Raw genomic sequence first — 20,882 nt, forward strand, 5'->3', positions numbered from 1 at the left:
GTTCAGATGACAATTTTCCATAAATCTGCCACTGCAAATCCTGTTCCAAAGGATTGAACAAAAAACAAGATACTACTTGACTAAAAACAGCATAGGAGTTATTTCCTAAATGTAATAATTTGGACAAATGTGCTTAGTGTAATTTTTTTCTATAATTTATCACTTTCAAATCTTAGAAGAGGCAAGATTTTTTACTTCATACTCAAGAAGAAATTAACTGCATTTTTTTTTCCATTTAGTTGACATTCTTTTAGCCATCTACTAGTTGACAAAATATTGTCTGGCTGTATTTGACAGTGCACATGGTAAATAGGGAAATAAGTTCATTTTCAGTATTGTCTCAATTTACGCCACTGAGATTTTGTTTTTGATTTATTTTTTTAACAATGATGAGGATGCTATATTAATGGGGTAACGGGTGAGCATATACAGTATGTGACCACTGTAATAAACTAGGTATTATCCATCCATTCATATTCTGTGCCACATATTCTCACAAGGGTTGCGGGAATGCTGGAGCCTATCCCCCCTGACATCAGGCAGGAGCCACGGTAGACCCTGAACTGGTTGCCAGCCAATCACAGGGCACATAGAGACAGGCTAAAGCTGCACTCACAATCACAGCAAGGGGTAATGTAGAGTCTCCAATGAATGCATGTTTTTTGGGATGTGAGAAGTAACCAGAGTTCCCAAAGAAAAGCCACGGAGGCACGGGGAGAACATGCCAACTCCACACAGGCGGGGCCGGGATTTAAATCCTGGTCCACAGAACTGTGAGGACAACACTCTATAGCTGCTCCACCATGCCACCAAAGTAAATATTAAAACCTGCGAATTTAACATTTCACTTCGGGGGGCATGTAAACACTATTTGATGACTGTGCAAAATGACCGCCTTCATGTCGGGTGCTATTTACTTTGTGGAATGACGATGCAGCAGTGATAACAATGGATGAGGAAATGAGATTATATTTAAAACACCCACACACGATGGTACACCCAAGAAGTGCCGCTAGTGTTAACGTCTTTCCATTTTAACAATTCTCCAAGGCTGATGTCAATAAATGCATGCACACATACATTTGATGACTTCCAGCTGCTAAGAAAGAACGTGTGCATGTTAAAGGTGGAGGTGCCGCACTGCTACATCTGCTTCTGCCCTGGCAATTAAAAGCCCCCCACGCACACACACACCCCACATACACTTCACGGGCATTCATGACAAAATTCACCAAATGATTCAACCCCTTCCCCCGACACAATTCAACGAATTCAACACACACCCCTTTCTCCTCTCTTCACCGAGCACTTGCTCATTCACCCCAAAATACTCACCCCCCCCCCCCTTCCTCTGGCCTTTACACACTATCAGACCTGTCAGTCAAACGCAGCCTGTTTAACACACACACATCACTAGCCCCACCTAGGAGCTTGTCTTCTCTAAGCTGCTTCCCAACACAGCAGAGCCACTGTGTCCATCATCAGCTCTCCCTACCCCCACATCCCTGGGGTGAAGTAGGTGGGGAGTTCGGGTGTTTTGGGGGAGGTGCTTGTAGCAGCTGATGGAGGACCCCCGTATGCCGCCTGACCAGGTGCCTGATACATAGTCAAAACATGACTCGCAAGAAAAAAAAGGAGACGTCTGCTTGAGAACCACTGCAGGAGGGTTCAGCCTCGAATGATTAAAGTAAGGCCATAGGCCACATACCTCAACTGGCATCGTGAATGTGCACGTGCGTGTGTAGAGATCCAGTTCTATTTGGTAAAAAACGAATCAGTGGGTGAATTTGTGCCTAGCTCAAGAAACAGATGGAAAGCTTTGCGAGACTTCTGCTGATGTATGACATGAATGTGTGTGCATATTGGCAAATTTCCTTTGCAGTCAACAGGGAGCATTTTTGTAGAATAACATGCCATATACAAAGAGTTTCTGAAAGTCAACCAAACATTTTCCATCATCTGTTGCATGAATATACTGATAAGTATTTTATCCGTTACTGTTTTTAATGAGCTGTATTGACAGAATTCTAATGTATCTAATTTTATTTTACTCCATCATCTGTTGCATGAATATACTGATAAGTATTTTATCCGTTACTGTTTTTAATGAGCTGTATTGATAGAATTCTAATGTATCTAATTTTATTTTACACATAACAGGACTATCACTTAGATTGAGTTTATTCTCATTATTTTTAGATCCATACAACCTGAAATATTATTAATACTCAGTATTGTTCAGTGCAGTTTTACAACATTGTAAACAGTTTAACCCTTTTTTAATATAGATCTTAAATTTTGCTGGGGTATCTATGAAGGTTCCAATTATTATTATTTTTCTGTCATAAATGTTGTTTAAAATACAGTATGTCAATTCAGATGCTATGTTTTCAATGTAGCTGTTTCACAAAAACATGCAAAATTAATTGGACACTCTAAATTGCCCCTAGATGTGATTGTGAGTGCGGCTGTTTGTCTCTATGTGCCCTGCGATTGGCTGGCAACCAGTTCAGGGTGTACCCCGCCTCCTGCCTGTTGACAGCTGGAATGGGCTCCAGCACTCCTGCAACCCTTGTGAGGATAAACAGTTAAGAAAATGGATGGATTGATGATTTCAAAATGTTCTCTTTCATGATTACACAAAATCACCTACTCTGCAATTAAATGGAAAAAAATAATTGTAGTGTTATGAATAATTTCTCCACATTTGGATACATCTTTGTAATTTCTTTCCATTGTTTAAATAGATTGCTTCTTTAAACGGAAGCAACAAAGAACAATAAATGTGGAGCGGGAAAGAGGCTCAAGAGTAAGAAACCATTAGCAAGACTAGACAGCCGCTGATGTATACAGTAATACAGTGTAAATCATCACAGAGTGGATGTCATTAAAGAGGCTTAATCCTGGCGGGAACCTGCAGTCAGTTGCCAGGGGCCTCAGTACTGCGCCCTGAGGAACCAGAGCTGCCAGATAAGGTTTTAGGGTCGAGGCAGGAGGACGAGAACAAGCTCAGCGTAGGGGGTAACAGCTGAGGCAATTCCCAGGGAGGATTGTGTGTGTGTCTGCATGCCCCCGCACAGGTCCCTCTCCTGTAGGGTAATTGTGGCCAAAAGAAGCAGCAGGATCCTGCTTCATGCCTCTCATTCTCAGTTCTCCTGCAAAATGACAAGGTGCTGGCTCTCTCTTTCTCTCTCTCTTTCTCTCTCTCTCCCTCTCTCTCTCTCTCTCTCTCTCTCTCTCACACACACACACACACAGCTCCATATTGATTGTTATGACGTTATATAATGTACCAAGAACTTGCTTGAGCAAAACTATTTTTTTCAAGTTAAAACGTTGTACGAGGCAAAGGATGCAAGTTCAACAGAAATGTGGGGCATTGTTTTTTTTAAAAAAACGTTACAAGATTTTTCAAGTAGATACATTCCTTTTTGAAGAAACCGCTTTTAAAAAAAATCGAATCAAATTCGGCAGGAAAAAAAACGTACATCAAAAATGTTTCAAGATTTTTGGAGCAATCGTCTCATAAAAAAATCGATTTATTCTATTTTTCTTAAAAGTTTAATCTTCTGCTAAATCTACAAACACACAAACAAACGCATTTCAATTCTTACATAATTCATGACTTTGAAATGTTCATATATTGTGTGAATATGTAAAAGTGAATGTAATATTCAGTGCGATTGACGATAGGCTTCCCTTCTCGTCTCGAGGGCAGAGGCGACCTCCGGGGAACTCAGCGGTGTTGTCCGCCCGCCTGCCGGCAGAGGGAATTCCTGCGCGGCATAGCTCGCCGTCTCTCCCCCGGTGGCCCGCTCGCATAACTGGCTCAATGAAATTCGTGGGGGGAAAAAAGAATCAGTGAGTTGGAGGTAAGCGGGTGGTAAAACGCACCTTAATCCAGCAATTTAAATGTATATATAAATAAAATATATATATATATATACATATATATCAAACAAACAAACCACAAAAAAAAAAAAAAAAATCGAACAACATGATTTCGTTGTGTGAATTTGTGCCGTCTGCTTTTCCCCTCTTATGAAAAGGAAATGCAGCCTCGGACAGCAAACAACTTCCTTGTTGGCGCCGTTATTACGCACACACAAAAAAAGCTCAAATAAGTCATATTCTAATTAAATTAAAAATATTACCGTTTTCCAGCATGGTTGACCATGTGGTGAATTCACAGTCAATCGCGAATCTGTGAAGTCCGCTTTTAAATAATACTTTACAACATTGCAGTCTTATCTCATTGTCAATCACCTGTGAGTAAATTGGTGTTGGTTTTTACCCACTCTAAACTATTCTTGTTCTTCTACTCTTTTCGTCATGGCAGTATAAATAAGACGTATGACTTCTGTCTATAATGGCGACCTGCTGTCTGCTTTGAGGACCATCAAGCAGGAGGGCAGTGAAGCCACGTGACCCACCCCCAACCGAAAGTCACTGAATTATGTATAAATTCACTTATAGTCAAACACAAGCCCTTGTTTAATGTCTTCTGTTTTGAAGTTGTTGGTGGGGTTTTTTTTTCCCAGCAAATCTGTCATTGAGCATAAAAAAAACAAAAAACAGGAATGCATTCAAATGGGGGGTGTCGTGCGATTAACCGGTGACCAGTCCAGTGTGTAGTTTGTCTTTTTGTGTGAGTGAACGAATGGAAAATGGATGGATGGAGGATGTTGAAATGGACACGCCGATAATGTTCTATTTCTGTTTCTTGCATCCCGGTGAACGTGGCGGTGTTGGCAGAGATGAATGGAAGTGAGCGGGCCTATAATGAATGTGACGGGATATAGATGTTGGATGAGCTCTGGTTTTGATCATCAGGTAAAAATAGATCAGTCACGCGCAGATCATTACTGATAATTACTTCCAAGTGATTGGCTGTATGTGGGCTCTGATCTCATTACGAATTCTTCCAGAACTTGCATGCTGAGGGGCTGGACTCTCTTATGTGTAATGTGTCCACCTCACAGCACCACCATGTGAACAATGGACAGAGAGGGATGTGTTATTAATTATTTCCCCCCCCCCCCCTTTTTTGGCCAGTGTTGTCAGGTTGACAAATTTGATTTCAGCGCTCATCAAACAGCACTGGCTTCCACATGGATATGATATTATTAAGAAGTCCTCTAATCAAATTCCACACACCCACCTGTGCATGTGTGTGTGTGTGTGTGCCCTTTTCTGATTATCTCATAGAAAGCAAGGAAGGAGCTGCAGGAGGTGGGAGGATTTTTACATTTTTGCATGTACTCATCGAAAAAACACACTATGAATGAACGTGGCCTGCTTAGTGACGCAGCAGTGGCTTAGACTAGGTACTGGCAACCAGTATTATGCAGTATTAACTATTATGAAGAATTCATACTTCCTTGCTACAATGTGAATAAGTTTATTTATTTATAATTAATTCTTCCTTTGGCCAGACATTTAAGTAACCGTTATCAGATTTCAATTTCTGAGAAAATGTTGTGCTTTTTAATCCCAGAAATGTGGGAATTCAATGGCATTAAAATGTACTATGGAGTGAAATTGATCTCGCCTCGCTGGGGGCTCAGCACCCCAAAGCTCTGATCCTAGACCCACTTGTGTTCTTAGATTACATTTTCCCAAATTAAGGCCTTAATATTCTTCAAATTTGAGTCTGAATTCATAAATCTTCTAAGGTCAAGTGATGCATTCCCAAACTACTGTAACGGAAACGTAGAAGAAAATGAAGATAAAAATAAGGGAAATTAGTTTTCACAGCAACAGTTTTCACATTTGTACACGCGAACTAATTAATAACATTGCCATATTATCCTTGTAGTGTTTGATAAATATGTAATTATCATAGTATTTTGCATTCAAGCATGTGTTTTTTTTTGTTATTTAATTTTAATTTTTTCGTGTTTAACATTAGACTAACAGTACGGTCATATTTAGTGAATGAGTCAAAGTGGAGTTTAAAAAATTATAACATTAATCCCTTGAACCCTCAAATATGATGTATTGTAAATTCTTAATATTACTACATTCTCTTAAATAGAGTCCAGCGGCATTAATTTACTTAACTGCAGTGTGTTCTATGGATCGACGTGAACATGTCATTTACTTAAAAAAAGGCATGGGTGGATGTTAGAAGATCTTTGGATTTTATTGTGTTCTTTGCAAACATTATATATAGAGTACAATATTTCGAATATATGTGAGCTGTCTACTTCGCATGCAAGATACTACACTTCCTGTTAATATCTTGGAACAGTTAATTACTTGTGAGTGGAAACAAAATAATGCATAAATAAAGTGTTAACAATGTATAAACCAGTAATGACCTTTAGGCCTTTATTGTAGTTTATTTTTTGAAAAAGCTCCTGAAATTACAATAAATATCTGAGAAACAAGCATGAAAAGGGAGCTTTCCCCAACAGCAACAGCTGGTCAACGGTATGAACCCAGGCGGTATATAACGGTACAGTCCATCGTTCTGCGTATGAGTGAGAGACTCCCCCCCCCCCCCACACCCTCTATTTTTTTTCTTCCACCTTATCCCCAGGCCTCATTTATTATGCAGGCAGAGACCACGAGGCTAGAGGGGAACGTTGGTGCTTGTGTTTTGGAAGTTGGAAGAAGAAGGGAAGGGAAGGGAGGGAAGGGAAGGGAGGGAAGGGAAGGGAAGGGAAGGGAAGGAAGGGAAGGGAAGGGAAGGGAGAGAGTTGGAGGTGGGGGTCACATTAGATGCCCACAAGAGCATGAATGCACAAAGAAGCACACAAAGCTTATCCTCACGTGCGATTGCAAACGTACACACACACACACACACACACACACACACACTCACACGAAAGCAGTACGAAGACCTCAGTCAGAAAATAAATCAGCGTGTTTTGTGTGAAAATATTCAAATAATAGCAGATGGTGGTCAAGTTTTTAGTGCTTTGTAAAAGGTGTGTGTGCATGAAAGGATCCATTCGCTGTGTTATGTGTCATGTAACAAAGGCCAAATTTGTAAATGGACACAAAGTAGCCTCATACTCAAACGTTGTTGTCCTGCATCACTGACACCTGAGAGCAAGCTGCTCAAATCGTTTCCATGGATCATGGCTGACATATTGTACACATAGGCCAGTGTATACACTATAATTTATACAGCGAAGAAAATGAGTATTTGAACATCCTGCTATATTGCAAGTTCTCGCACTTAGAAATCATGGAGGGGTCTGAAATTTTCATCGTAGGTGCATGTCCACTGTGAGAGAGATAATCTAAAAAGAAATATCCAGAAATCACAATGTATGATATTTATTTGTGTGATATATCTGCAAATAATTATTTGAACACTTGCCTATGGTGTAGAATTCTGACCCTCAAAGACCTGTTAGGTCACCTTTAAAAGTCCACCTCCATTCCATGTATTATCCTGAATCAGATGCACCTGTGTGAGGTCGTTATCTGCATTTAGACACCTGTCCAGCCCATACAATCAACAAAATAGTAAAACTCCACACGGCTGGAAAGGGCTACAAAGAAATTGCCAAGCAGCTGGGAGAAAAAAGGTCCACTGTTGGAGCAATGATTAGAAAATGTAAGAAGCTAAACATGATGGTCAATCTCAATCGGAGTGCAGTCCTACGCAAGATATCATCTCGTGGGGTCTCGATGATCCATAGAAAGGGGAGGAATCAGCCCATGACTACATGACAGGACTTGGTCAATGACCTGAAAAGAGCTGGGACCACCGTTTCCAAGGTGACTGTTGGTAATACACTAAGACGTCATGGTTTGAAATCATGCAGGGCACGGAAGGTTCCCTTGCTTAAACCAGCACATGTCAAGGCCCGTCTTAAGTTTGCCAACTACCATTTGGATGATACAGAGGAGTCATGGGAGAAAGTTTTGCGGTCAGATGAGACCAAAATAGAACGTTTTGGTTATAGTTCCACTAACCGTGTTTGGAGGAAGACGAATGATGAGTTCCATCCCAAGGACACCATCCCTACTGTGAAGCCTGGGGGTGGTAGCATCATGCTTTGGGGGTGTTTTTCTGCACATGGGACAGGACGTCTGCGCTGTATTAAGGAGAGGATGACCACAGCTATGTATTGTGAGATTTTGGGGAACAACTTCTTTTCCTCAGTCAGAGCATTGAAGATGGGTCGTGGCTGGGTCTTTCAATGTGACAATGACCTGTAGCACACAGCCAGGAAAACCAAGAAGTAGCTCCGTAAGAAGCATATCAAGGTTCTGACGTGGCCTAGCCAGTCTCCAGACCTAAACCCAATAGAAAATCTTTGAAGGGAGCTGAAACTCAGTGTTTCTCAGCGACAGACAGCCTAGAAACCTGTCTGATCTAAAGATCTGTGTGGAGGAGTGGGCCAAAATCCCTCCTGTAGTGTGTGCAAACCTGGTGAACAACTCCAGGAAATATTTAACCTCTGTAATTGCAAACAAAGGCTACTGTACCAAATATTAACACTGGTTTTCTCAGGTGTTCAAATACTTATTTGCAGCTCTATCATACAAATAAATTGTTAAAAAATCTTACATTGTGATGTCTGGATTTTTCTTTTTAGATTCTCTCTCACAGTGGACATGCACCTACGAAGAAAATTTCAGGGTGTTCATGTATTTATTTTCTTCACTGCATATCAAGCATATACCCAGACAAATGTGAGCTCAGAAAAATTGATGGATGGATGGATTATCAGTACCTTTCTTTCCCGTGGTGTTTGTTGAGTTTGTTGAATGACCAATCAGATGGTCAGAGCACAAGGAGACAGATACATTCATTTATTATTATTTATTTCCGGCCTATAAGTCGCAGCTTTTTTCACACGCTTTTAATCCTGCGACCTATGCGGTGATGCAGCTAATTTGTGCATTTTTTTCTAACGGCCTCAAGGGGGCACTCGAGCAGAAAAGGTAAAAGTCAGACGAGTGGAATATATGTGCCGAGGAAGTGACTTTTACCAGTTTGTGCTTTTTAAGCGGCCCTGTTAGCGCTGTGCCAGCATGTTGCTGCTATGTTACTGCCATGTCTCAGTGATTTTTACCGGTATGTTTTTATTTAACCTACCCTGTTAGCGCCGCGCTAGCGTGTTTCTGCTGTGTTACTGCCGTGTCTCAGTGATTTAGGTATTTTATTTTATTTTAACCAGCTCTATTAGTGCTTTGCTACTGTGTTGCTGCTGTGTAGCTGCTGCGGTTGTTTTGTTTACCGGTATGTTTTTTTTTTTTTTTTTAACCAGCCCTGTCTTTCTTTTTAAATATCTTGTGTTTCGATGTGGGTTTCAATGTGGGCACTTGTGGCTTTTACACAGGTGCATCTTATGTAAGTACCAAATGGTATTTCCTTTACAAATGTACTGGGTGAGTCTTATAATCCGGTGTGCTCTGTAAGCCGGAAATTACGGTATATGCCTGAGGAAATTTTTATTTACCTCTTACTATGATGCTGTGCAAACCTACAGTGTTGCAAATTATAACCAAAATGTGTACATAACGTTTAGTTATTGTCTATGATGGTTGGTGTCAGTCACAACTCTCAAGGCAAAATGCAAAACTATGTGAATGGCAGCCATTGACCAAATACCAGTAGTCATGGAGAAACTGCAGAAATACTTTACAACAAGTGGTTGTAGGATATTTTTCATATGAAGAACACATTTGTCTCCCTTGTTCCCAAGCTGTTGGCACTTATTAGCGACACAGTTCTTCAAGCTAATGTTTTAAAAGTCCCATGGCGACATTGGAAATGACTGAAGGAGACACGGAGAGGGGATAGAAGTGAAGGTGGGCGGGTTGGGGGTGGGATCGGGGGTGGGGGTGTCAAGGGAGGAAGTGGAGGAAAGAAACTCAATCTAAAGCACCAGGTGCACCTTTTGTCTACATAATCTCCTAACCCTTGAGACCCTACTACACTAGCACACTAGCCAACATACACGGCCTTTCATACATACATGCTGCTTTGGATCCTGTATGGGTTATAGAACCGCACCTTGCCGCTTGGACTTTAGCTTTATCTGTACAAAAATGCACACGTTGCACCTGTGCGGCTCCATAAGCATCTGCGGGACAATGACAGGGAGTGTGAGATTGTATGGAGGCTGACACATGAACGCTAATACAATATATTTGAAGTACTTCAAATATTTATAGCATTTCTGCTGCATAGCTTCACCTCACTGGTACCACCAATTTGCACTTACAAGCACAATAAAGTCAGTCAGCATATTCAAAAATGATATATTTCATGATGAAGTATACTGTGTTAAGATTTAACAAACTTTTAGCTGGTTGCCAAAAAGATGTGACTAAAAAGTCACATTTTGTGTGTATGTGTGTGCGGGTTTATGTTTTAAGTATTGTTCTTCATCTTTCTGGGGTGGCACAAACATTCCTTGATGCCTTTCAGCGGACAACATGGAAAACAAAAAGGTTGGTCTGTTTGAATGAGGCATCTAAAAGCTTGCAATGGTAAGAACCTTGGTTTTGTGCATAAGTAAAAAAACCTGCCCTTGAATAACAGAAGCTGTGTTAATCAATGGCTCTACCAGGGACCGGACTGGGCACCCTTGTATGGGCTCATCCTTTAGGATTAAGTCCAAGACTCGTACAAAGCCTCAAGTGACGACAGAGCCAAGGACAGAGCAGACTGCTTATTGTGATTTAATCTCACTTCCTGCTCTACAACAAACATCAAATATCGCCTTGTTATCAGGCACCGTCCCGGTTTAGCCATCTATCGCCAATCAATACCTCCCCTCTGTGTGTATGTACCAAACAGGTCCGTGGGCTGCGCTAACTCAAGTCAAAGGTCAGGTATTACTCCACCGTGGAATGACAGATGTGGCCCGAGGTAAAAGTAGATAAAAGGGAGCGCTAAACAAAGCAAAAAGGGGGAGATTTATGTCGACGGTGTGTGTCCAAAATAGCCAATCTCAAATCGACAAGGAGCAGTTGTTATTATTGCTTCTCTTGTTCCCAGCATAGGTTTGAAGTGTGGCCCATGCCAGGCAAAAATACATTAGGAATGAAACTTACTGGCCAAATAAATTGTACTCCATCAGCACAACGAGATGTAATGCTTAGCAATACAATAGAACCTCATCATTAAAAAAAAAACTTCCCCCTGTAAAACCGTAACTATACCACAAAATAATCACAAAATGCTCTCACTTCAATGTCATCAACGCCGTAAACAGAAATGGCTTCAAGATATTTCTTTCCAAGAAAAGGTACTGGAAGTCCGAGGATACTGGCAACACAACTTACAACCTGTAAATTACTAGTTATTAACTTCCTGTTAGCTATATCATGATACATAGATATCGTGGAACCTCGATTTAACGGACTACTAAGGGGGGGGGGTGCTTTTTCATCACAGTTGAGTATCTGCTATGTTGAAACACTTTTTTTTGGGTGTAGATAAGCACCCATATTATTGCACAGGATAAAATTATTGTTTTGTACTTTTATTTGTGCCCTAAAATCTGCAGTACAGTATAAAGTTATTATAGGAAATATAAAAGAGGTTGGAAATGTTTGACAATTTTTCAAGTTCATCCAAACTTACCACAATGGTTTGCTTGATGGTGACATTGTTGTCATAGTCAAGGTACACTGCTCTTATGAGCCACGAGGAATTAATGTACTTCTTATTTCCATATCCGTTGCCATAGATAAACAGCCCCCCCCCCACAAAATATACTGTAACTAAAATAGTATGCTCCATACACCATAGACTTGTGTGTTGTATTCCTCTTAAACACGGTTACCATGTGCACTCTCACTGCACAGAGCCTGATTCCCCAACAAATAGAATTCCTGCCATCATGGCTGCCCTGTCAATGCATCCCTCCATCGATCCTTCCATTTTCTGAGCCGCCTATCCTCACAAGGATCACGGGAAAGTCGCAAGGCACACATATAGACACCGTCACCGAGTGGGAACAGAACCCATGCTGCCTTCACCAAAGTCAGGTGAGTGCATCACTACACCATCAGATACTCGATGATTCATTCCATCCAAAACGCTCCTTCAAAAATTAGCTGACAAAGAGATGATCCCCTGTAATTGCTACAATTGTCCAGATTTCCTATTTTAGAGGATCTCTCCAATCTTTTGGCAGTTGTTTCTCTTCCCAGATCATTCAGAATTTCAGATAGAGTAGTTCCAGTGTGATGTCAGTGTCTCCCTTTAAAGCTCCTGCCGGAATGTTATCTGACCCTGGTGCCTTTCCACTTTTCTGTTTCAGCACGAGATCTTTTCTCTCCACAGCTACGTGCATCACATCTGATGGAAAAATCTCTGTGCAGGTTGGATATCTGGAGGGTTTTGGTGAATCGTTTTTTTTTTTTTTGTGTCCATTGCGGCGCTTAGGTAAAGCACAGAGGAGGATCTGTATGCTTTTTATCCCAGAACAGAATTGTTGTGTCACAGTGGACTTTTCAAGCTGCCACTGTGGTTTCTTTGTATTTTGATGAATATTTATTGAGAATCAAAGTCAATCGACGCGGCACGGTGGATGACTGGTTAGAGCGTCTGCCTCACAGCTCTGAGGACCAGGGTTCATATCCCAGCCCCGCCTTTGTGTTCTTTACATGTTCTCCCCATGACAGGGTGGGTTTTCTCAGGGCACTCCAGTTTCCTCCCACATCCCAAAAACATGCATTAATTGGAGACTCTAACTTGCCCATCGGTGCGATTGTGAGTGTGAATGGTTGTTTGTTTCTATGTGCCCTGCAATTGCCTGGCAACCAGTTCAGGATGTACCCTGCATCCTGCTTGATGGACAGCTGAGATTGGCTGCAGCACTCCCGCAACCCTTATGAGGATAAGCAGCCCAGATAATGGATGGATTAATAAAAGTAGATTAGTCAAAAAGAACAAGTTTTCTTGTGGAGTGTGAGAAAAGAAGTCAAAAAAAGAGAAATCACTGGCTGTTAACAAGATGACTAAAGTAAATCATTACATACCTATAACAAAGACAAATTAGATTTGAGTGTTGTATGGGGCAGTAGTTCCACCCTGTGAGTGAAGGATAGGACAAGATAAGACAGGACAGGGACAGGAGTGGAAGCATAGAAGACAAGGGGCATGAATCTAGCTGTAATCCACGTCGTTTTGTGCATTTTGTCGTGAAGAAGTATACTGCCTCCAACAAGGAACTTTTTTGATAGCACAGTTGTCTGCAAATTTCTCCCAATTTCCATTCATTTCTCTGAATCCCTATGACTTGACCTATGAGTAAAATCCCCCACATGTTCTATAATCATAAAACCCTTTTACTCCTCTTGGATTACATGCCATGATAGTATTTCATCGTTCTTAATGAAGCCTTGATAATTCTTGGTGCATTAGCCTCCCATCCTATCAGGGTTTCTTGGGTTCTTGGGCCTTGTTAACATACTGTAAATGCAACCCCTTCTGTGTGGAGGGCAGTTCCAGCTTCATGAGTATAGCAGCATTTTTCTACTCCGCCATCTATTCTGTCCGGCTTGTCTCCATCTTGGCTCACTAATTCCTGATAGCTCCAAGGTTGTACATTTGCATCTTATCTTCTGTTTGGGATGTTTTTCCTGCTTAATACATAGTTATCACATTCTGCATTTCAGTGCTCATGTTCTTCCTGATTGAAATTAGGCTGGTCAATCCAGGGGCTTCCGGGGGCTTCTGGCTTTCATTGCTAAATTTCATACATCTTCTACTTGAAGTTCCTGTTACTCCCAGAACAAAGTTTTCTTTTTGGTCTCTTGTAATGTTGTCTTCCTGCCCTCCCCACACAACCACTCACCCCACCCAAGATGGGGTTGTTAACCCCAGGCTGAACCCCCAACATGGGGGGGCCACAGTGCTGTTTTTGGGCAGAACCTATCCAGTAGGGTTTGCTTATAGGGTCAGAGATATGCAAGCTTCCCCGCTAGGACTCACAGCAGGAGGGTTTATTTGAATTAGGAAAATGTGTACAGTATTTGCTTGTTCCGTGGAGACATTTGACGAGCGCCCTGTTATTGACTACTAACCACTCTAAGCTGTCATCTGCCTTTCACCTGAAGTCAGCTGGGATGAACTTATCCTCCCCAGGACCCTGTGCAGATAAGCAATAAAGTATATGGATGCATTGACATTTAATGAATGTAAATACAATATAAATAGTCACTCAGGGATAAAGCAACGCTTGTGAATTTTGTACGGGTATGTTTTATGCAACCCTGACAATAAAACATGTTGCGTAAGGAGCGTTATTGTTTTTGAATGTTTTAATGCATATTTTCGCACATTTCTTCGATTGGATCTCTTCGGAGCAAGAGTTCCTAATGAAGTGGCCACCAAGCCTGTGCCTCAGGAACTGTCACCAGCACTTCCTGTTCGCGACATGGAAGGATGCATGGATTCACGTGGGGGACGATGTGACACTTTTGTCTCTGCTTCTCCTCCTGATCTGCAATCATCTACAATGGTTGGGAGAGAGAGGGAAAGGGAGAGGGAGAAAAAGTGAGTCAGGGGCGGCCGGGGGGGACGACAATCCTTTGTTCTGTCAAGGACTTAACACAATCAGAGATTACAGTGTGTCAGGAGCACACAGGCATATATCAACTTCAATCTCTTTTTCATGAAAAATCCTGCCCTCTCTAATATGTGCAAATTAACCTCTCTCTGGCTGCTCCTCCTACTTCTCTCTTTTCTCACCCCTTTTTCCAAAAAGTGGTGCCTATTCCACATGTAACTCAACAATTCTATCCAGCTCACTAAGTAACGATAACAGAAAACAAGTCTGCAGCCAAATGAAAATCCGTCCACTCCCTTTTCTTGGTTTTCTGTGTATCTCAGTTTTTATTATGTCTTTCCCTGGATGCTTTTCTTGCCCCCACTTGCTGATTGTCATTTGGAAATGACACCTAATGAGGATTTGTTCAGAAGAGACACGGCGGCTGCTCTGTGCGTGCATGACAGCCCCAACAAGGCCCCCTGCTCTAATGGATTTCCTGGTATGGAATCTACAGTATTTTCTCCCCATCCTTTCTGCCCTGCAGGGGATCTGACAGGCCAGAAACCCCCCACACCCTCTGTCTCTACGTACACACACACTTTCCTCATTGGAAGAGACTGACTTGGGTTTAAAAAAAAAAAAAAGTCATAATCATTGTTTCTAATTGCAGTGGTTATGTGCAAAGAGTGAACTGTTAGCAAAGCCAAGATGTGATTACATTAACATATTTCAGATATTTTAAGGTGAACACTTTTTTTTTTTTAAGCAAACTGCAACCAGCGTACACGTGGGGGGCAAAGTTATCAGCTGAGAATAAATGCTAATTGCAACCTGTCCTAATTGTGTTCAACCTAAAATACCTGTATATGTTTGGGCTTGTGGCAGGGTGGGAGGGTCCGTGCATGCAAATCACAGCCATCGAAGCTTGTGATGAAGTGAGAGGTGGTGGCATAAACAGAGTGTGCCGTTGCCATGGAAGCCACTTTCACCTCCGAGGCCCAGAGAGGGAGAGAAAGAGAGAGAGAACACAAAGAACCAAAGGAGTGGGAATTATAATAACAAAATACTAAATGCTTTGGTAACATCTACTAATTACATTTATAAATGTGTGAGGTTTTCATTTCCCAAGTAAAGTTACTGATTGATCAAAGCTAAACAAGGTTTAAAGGTTTCGACCACATCTGTCCATGCTTTGGACCTGCTCTTCTTTCTCCCTGGGCAAGAAAATCAGTTTTTCTACTAAATGTCATAGCAAATAATTATTTAGTAAAAAATCATGCAAAGAATGCATCCCTACAAGAATACTGGACTTGGCGACTATTTATTCCTAAGGTTCCGGTTTTGAATCTCATCTATAGCCTATTGAGTTTGGATGTTCTTTCTGTGCTTGCGTTGGTTTTCTATGGGTACTCTCACTTAATGCAACATCTGAATCCAAATGTGTTTGTGAATGTTTGTTTGTCTGCATCCATCCATCCATCCATTTTCTGAGCTGATTATCCTCACGAAGGTCGCGGGAGTGCTGGAGCGAATCCCGGTTGTCATCGGGCAGCAGGCGGGATACAACCTGAACTGGTTGCCAGCCAATCGCAGGGCATATGGAGAGAGACATCATTTTCCATAATGCTAGTCGTCATTAAGGTCATAGTTGAGATGGAGTCATTTCCAGCTGACTCTGAGCAAAAGACAGAGTATACCCTGAACTGGTCAAGAGTGAATCAGAGATCTTGTAAACAAACAACCTTTTATACTCATCTTCATAATTATGGAGAAGTAGACAAGATTTCTGTATGTGGTATGAAGCTGTAGTTGGCTCCACAAAGAAACTACTCAAGTATTGTACTGAGTAACTGTTGAATAACTTCAGATTTATATTTTAAATCACGACTGTGAAATAAAATAAAAATAATGTAATCATAGATTAATGCACATATTTATGATATTGCAGAACAATAACATATCTAAATTTGGACAAATTCAGCCCCATGTTATGGCTAAACAGCATATTAGGCTCTCCAAGCAGATTCCAAAAACAAGAACGAGGATCCTCTAGAGTTAATATAGAAATTCTACACACCCCAAATGCCAAGTTTTTGTGATATAAAACATGAGAGCAAGACAAATCATTTCAAAACTTTTTTCCACCATTAATCCATTAATACACGCTGCCGCTGTTATTTGAAATACCCCCAACCTTCCAAAAATGTATAGGATCCAAGAGAAATGTTGTGTTTGTGATTTACTTAAACATTAAGTTTAAAAGCTGCTTATTGACCAGATTTATGTAAAGAAAAATACATAGTTATCACATCCGCAGCTGTTTTTCGGTACTTCCACTACAACCATAATTGGTATGTACAGTATGTGTATAAAAGCGACTACAGCATTTACACAAAAAAAAATGCAGAACTTGCAGTTACTGATGACCGAAGAACAGGCTCCATGTTTTCATACATGCTGCCAAAACATCAACATCTACAATTTACTGCAATGTGTTTTCTCATAAGTACCCTGTGAATAGAGGTAACAGTACAATCGGTGATTCACAAAAATGTTGGTCAGGCTCCAAGTGGTTGACTTTTTGGTGAAGATCTGTGAAGAAGCCAGCTTTAAATCATTGTCTCGTGGAGGTCTGCTTGCAATTCTGTACAAATGTACTTTGCACGCTTTGGCCTTCCAGACCCATCCATCCATTTTCTTAGCCGCTTATCCTCACAAGGGTCGCGGGGAGTGCTGGAGCCTATCCTAGCTGTCAATGAGCTGGAGGCATGGTACACCCAGAACTGATTGGCAGCCAATCGCAGGGCACATCAGGCAATTTAGAGTGTCCAATTAATGTTCCATGTTTTGGGGATGTGGGAGGAAAATCGGAGTGTCTGGAGAAAACCCACGCAGGCACGGGAAGAACATGCAAACTCCACACAGGCGGGTCCGGTCCTGTGAGGGTTGGCGATCACCACCTGATAGAGCCAACAGAACCACATCATCTGCAAAAAGGATAGATGCAATACTGAGGCCACCAAACCAGACCCCCACTACACCTTGTTTATGCCTGGAAATTTTGTGGTGGGGGACAAAGGGCAGACTTGACGCTCACCAAAAACAAGTCTGACTTATTGCCGTCAGTATGGCCCAAACTCTGAAATGGGGCCTTATCAAAGGATTTGGTTCCTCTCAAAGCACCCTTCACAAGACTCCATGAGGCACACAGTCGAACGTCTTCTCTAAACACATGAAAACTGGTTGGGTGAACTCTCATGCACTCTCAAGGAGGCTGCTGAGGTTGAAGAGCTGGTCCACTGTTCCGTGGCCAGGACAAAAACTGCACTGCTCCTCCTGAATCTGACATTCGATGTCCCAATGGACCCTCCTCTCCAGCGCCCCTGAATAGACCTTACTGGGGAGGATAAGGAGTGCGATCTCCCTGTAGTTGGAACACACCCTGTGGTCCCCCTTCTTAAAAAGGAGGACCAACACTCCGGTCTGCAAATCCAGAGGCACTGCGATGTTGCAGAGGCGTGCCAACTAGGACAGCCCAACAACATCCAGAGCCTTTAGGAACTACGGCCAAATCTCATCCACTCCCGGGGCCTTGCCACCAAGGAGCTTTATTTCACCTAGGTGACCTTAACCCCAGTGATAGGAGAGCCCGCCTCAGAGACCCCAGTCCCTGCTTCTTCATGGGAAGGCATGTCGGCGGAATCAATGAGGTCTTCAAAGTATTCTCCCCACCAGTTCCTGAGTCGAGGTCAGCAGCACATGACAAAAAGGGCTGATAGGACTCCTCTTTCAGCTTGTGTGTTCAGGGACTGGCACCACGACAGTCTACCTTACAGTACTACGACTACCTTACTGTCATAGCGCCAGTCAGCCGCCTAGACGTACCTGGACTTATCATGGGTGGGGTCATTACCCTGCCTCGTACTCCTCTGCTCCTGTAAGCAGGCTCCCCACCTGTCCCTTGTATTCCTTAATTAAACCATGCATATATAATGCGTTTTTAATTCCATCTGTCGCCAGTTCATTGTACCTTACCATCATGTTCCTGCGTTCCTTGTTCCTCATCATTGACTCAGAGAAGTTAGACCCTGCCATGTTTTTTTTGTCCTTGCCTTTTTGCCTCATGATTTGGCTACTGTTGCCTTTTTGGACTGCATCCCCATGTAGCAACCTCTGCTGAAGTGAAAATTCTGTTCTGCAACTGCCCTTGATGTTGCAGTCAATTGGGTCCTATCCCATACTCTGTCCTTGACAGAACGAAGTAGTCAGAAAATGGATCCAGCAGACTCAGATCCGGTGCATAAAGTCCTTCCAGCGCAGGGACAATGCATCGCACAGCAGGAGGGACAACTTGCTGCCCTCCACCTTCTTCTTAAGGAACTATCAGAGCAGCAGGACACTATTGGTAGTCTCACAGTTTGATTATCTTATCAATATGATTCAGACCAAGAAAATGGCCGAGTCAGTCACCATGGCGCCGCGTGCCACCACTGCTGCTGTCTTCCCACTGCTCTCTGCCGACTGCTCTCTCACCTGGAGAGATTATCGGGAAACTCCAGGGACGTGAGCTGCTTCCGAATGGAGCCGCACCTCCGTCACATGTCATTCATGGACATTGTTAAGACTAGGGAGCAGGTTTTTCAGTTCTCAAAGCCAGAGCGTGAGGTAGTTAGCTCTTTGATCAAATTACAGAAAGGCCAGTGGAACAACAGGGCACTACTCGATGCATTTTTTTCAAGGGGTATCCCTCTCCGTCAAAATCATTTGGTCCTATTAGACCTTCTGATCGACTTGGACATGCTATCACTCTCGCTATCAAGATAGACAAAGGGCTCACTGATCACGAGCTGGACAGAAATTGGTGGAAAGATGCATTATGATGTTCTGTGAGAACGAGCCTCAGTAACAGATCAAACCCCAGCAAAACTGAGGACAACTTATACCATCTTTGATCCACTGGCTAGCGCCACCAGGGTTGAACCCATGCAACTGGGCAGGATCCGTCTCTCCCCTGAGGTATGTCAACACTGGCTGACGGAACGTTGGTACTTGTACTGTGGGCAGTTTGGTCATTCTATGAGTAACTGTCATTTGAAGGCTGTCGGTGCTCTCAACATACATACCGGAATGGTGAGTCTGAATCCCAATAAGAAAGATCCTACCTGTGCTCGTCCTCAAACTGCTTTACGAAAGAAAAGCTTTAAGAAATTCAAACGACAGTTTTCATTGACTCTGATTCTATTGCTAAAAATTTTCCTCATTTGCTGTCTTAGAACCTTTGAGATCAAAGGATCAAATGTTAATTTGCATTACAAATTAGACATTCCATATACTTTAAAAGAAAAAGTGATTAACACTGGTAAACATGATCCTTTCCTAGCTTTTTTGGAATGTGTTGCAGCCATAAAATTCCAAGTTAATAATTATTTGCTAAATACAATAAGGTTTTAAAAGTTTGAACATTAAATATCTTGTCCTTGTAGTGTATTCAATTAAATATAGGTTGCACATCATTTGCAAATCATTGTATTCTGTTTTTATTTGCTTAACATAATGTCCCAACTTCATTATAATTGGGTTTGTGATATTTAACTTAATCCTATCCCGTTGCACAGTTTGTATATCCATTTACTTCCATTTTGCTTCATTTTACTGTAGTGTCTGGAGCCAGGTTGGAAATGCAAATACCTTACCTAGATAAGGTCCAATTTATAAATAAAAAAAAAGATAATTTTATGGAATTTGTCAGTCTTTTGATGGTCTTAGGCAGTTGTTTAAAATACAGCAGTGAGAAGTATTTTGAGTGTAGTCTGTAAATGTGTTTATATATTGCTAATATTTATCTGTATATGAAAGGTTTGTAACATTTTTCCCCCACGACTGACTGGATTGGACCACCATGGTGTCGTCACCGGCCAGCCTCACGCCTGTATTGGTCTCCTCTGGCGCTCCCACAACAATCTGAGCTTGGACCTCCACTACTTATCGGAAACGCACCCACCAGCAGTTGACCTTGTTACTGCAGCGGTGGAAGATCGTGCCGAAAGCCCGTGACGAGGTTGGCTGCTGAGAGGTCCACCGGCCCCACGCTAAATCAGTGATTTGAAGTTTTGATTCGCAATGTATTTTAATCCCCTAATTTCAAACCTTGTGTCATGCCGCATCTGTGAATGAAAAAGTAAACATCTACAGAGGTCCGTCAACCAATCAGTGTTGTTAAGGACACCTTCCCCTCCATAGAATTCCCGGTAGATTGGAAGACCCTAGTTGCCAGGAGGAATGGCATATTCTAGGAGTAACCTTCCGTACACTGATAGTGTTTTTCAGGGGCAACACATGGGGAACTCAAGGTACCAGATTTATTGTGGAGGTTCCTGCAGTAGGAAAGGTCCTAATGTAATC

The 20,882-nt window shown here is 42.0% G+C and overlaps 2 long non-coding RNA genes across 3 annotated transcripts in view; one reads left to right on the forward strand and one right to left on the reverse strand.

Moving 5' to 3' along the window:
- LOC133492605 (uncharacterized) lies at positions 1–4,428 on the reverse strand. 2 transcript variants are annotated; one of them, XR_009792703.1, is made up of 3 exons: positions 4,155–4,414; positions 2,915–3,824; positions 1–40 (listed from the first exon to the last, which is right to left on the reverse strand). It is a non-coding gene; the product is annotated as an uncharacterized LOC133492605 (long non-coding RNA). The 2 variants fall into 2 exon arrangements; XR_009792702.1 differs by lacking the exon at positions 1–40 and having other exon boundaries at positions 3,371–3,824; positions 4,155–4,428.
- The window catches only part of LOC133492607 (uncharacterized), a 24,332-nt gene continuing 7,185 nt past the window's right edge, over positions 3,736–20,882 (forward strand). Inside the window, exon 1 of the long non-coding RNA XR_009792705.1 lies at positions 3,736–3,872. This is a non-coding gene — a long non-coding RNA (uncharacterized LOC133492607). The remainder of the gene's footprint in view (positions 3,873–20,882) is intronic.

Source organism: Syngnathoides biaculeatus, chromosome 19 (genome assembly GCF_019802595.1).
Source record: "Syngnathoides biaculeatus isolate LvHL_M chromosome 19, ASM1980259v1, whole genome shotgun sequence".
Classification (NCBI taxonomy): Eukaryota; Metazoa; Chordata; class Actinopteri; order Syngnathiformes; family Syngnathidae; genus Syngnathoides; species Syngnathoides biaculeatus.